The following is a 2,486-nucleotide window of genomic DNA, read 5'->3' on the forward strand; positions in this document are numbered from 1 at the left end:
GAAATTTTTGGGGATTAATGTGTTATCAGTTAAGTAAGCATGTTTATTCAGGCATTCTTGGCACTTGCATATTTATCTAAAGCTTGATTTTTCGTATACAAGTTGTCCTAATGGTATTTCACTTGTGTGTTTTGCTTTTCCACACCGACATATCAGTAAATGAATTGTACCTCTCTGGTGCGTTATGCAATACGGGCTTAGTGGTGAATATCGGCTTCTGAAGCAGTGATAAAGGAAAGTTTTTCGGAGCACTTTTTACTTTAGATTCTCGTGGCCCGTGCTCTCGGAACCAACCATCTATAAAAGGAAAAACAAATAAAAATTCCCTATTCTTGTGTAGTTATGGTTAAACTAAACCCAAGGAGAGAATTAAAAATAGAAGATCAGAAATGAAGGGAGTAACAGCTTGTTTGGATATATTTATAATTATTTATCTACTTATATAATATTAACTATTAAGTACATCTCTTCATACGCTTATTCATAATTTGATACTTAAAAGTACTTTTTTAAAAAGTTTGGCCAACACAAATTGTTGCTCAAGAGTGTTTTTTAAATTGTTTGGCCAAATACAAATTGCTTTTTTTCGAAAGTACTTTTTCAAAAAATACTTCTCAAAATAAGCTGATTTTTTCAACTTGGCCAAACATGCTATAATTGTTGTGCATATATACTTTTCAAATTAACTAGCTCTAGTGTACGTGTGTTGCACGTGTTTATAACGTTAATAATGCAAATTTATGACTAAATTATATTTTTTATCATACAAATAAATTCCTTAAATCCTATGCTACGACATTATTACATAAAAAAATATTGCTAGTAGATAACTATTATCTGTTAATATTGTGTTTAACAACAATAACAACAACAACAACAACAACAACAACAACAACAACAACAACAACAACAACAACAACAACTCAGTATAATCCCACTAATGGGGTTTGGGGAGGATAGTGTGTACGCAGACTTTATCCCTATCCTGGGGTAGAGAAGCTGTTTCCGATAGATCCTCGGCTCCCTCCCTCCAAGAGCTCCCCATTAAATGAAATTAAAATAGTATTTGAGGTAAAAACATAGATCAAGTGAAAATTATAAAATAAATATTAAATGTTGTGCCATCATAAGTTGCTCATTATTTTAAAGAATGAATAAAGCTTATACTAATTAGAGAATGTTATTCCATTAGTTAGTTTCTATTTTAAATTTTTTTAAAAATAATTTATGGGTCTTCATTGTTATGATTGTTCGCTTCTATAACTTCATGTTCAATTTTCGTTTCATTAACTTTTACAACTTCGTATAACTCCTCTGCAATTAAACGTTTTCCAATCTAGTGGTCTCCATTTATGTATTAAGTGAAAAAAGAAAAGTGACTTCTTTATCCACACTAAATACCAATTGACGATAAATAGCATATTCTTTTTTCTAAATTGAAAAATAACTTATTAGCTAAAAGTAAGAACTATATAAAACTTTAATGAAAGATGACATAACTATTGAGATTAATTTTTATGTACGTTGTATTATCGCAACCAAGCATCTTTAGCTTTGAAAATGCAATAGTTTTATATGTATTTATGTATCCTATCATAATGATAAAACTAATTAATAATATATATTTTTAAACTTTTTAATTTTATTTTGTGGGTGATTTACGTGGTTAGAAACTGATTGTAATAGCAATATATAATACTCCATACACTATATGCCAAAACAATAAAATATAAGCTTTTATATATATATATATATATATATATATATATATATATATATATATATATATATATATATATATATATATATATATATGTATGTATGTATATATATATATGTATGTATGTATATATATATATATACATACATATATATATATATATATATGTATGTATGTATGTATATATATATATATACATACATATATATATATATATATATATATATACATACATACATATATATATATACATACATACATATATATATATACATACATACATATATATATATATATATATATATATATATATATATATATATATATATATATATATATATATATATAAAAAAAAATTTTATTGTTTTGGCATATAGTGTATGGAGTATTATATATTGCTATTACAATCAGTTTCTAACCACGTAAATCACCCACAAAATAAAATTAAAAAGTTTAAAAATATATATTATTAATTAGTTTTATCATTATGATAGGATACATAAATACATATAAAACTATTGCATTTTCAAAGCTAAAGATGCTTGGTTGCGATAATACAACGTACATAAAAATTAATCTCAATAGTTATGTCATCTTTCATTAAAGTTTTATATAGTTCTTACTTTTAGCTAATAAGTTATTTTTCAATAGTTTTATATGTATTTATAAATGTATGTATGCTTGGTTTCAATAGCTAATAAGTTATTTCATTAAAGTTTTCTCAATGGTTAGTTTTATATATATATATATATATATATATATATAT

The sequence above is a fragment of the Nicotiana tabacum genome, chromosome 19 (genome assembly GCF_000715075.1).
Source record: "Nicotiana tabacum cultivar K326 chromosome 19, ASM71507v2, whole genome shotgun sequence".
Taxonomy (NCBI): domain Eukaryota; kingdom Viridiplantae; phylum Streptophyta; class Magnoliopsida; order Solanales; family Solanaceae; genus Nicotiana; species Nicotiana tabacum.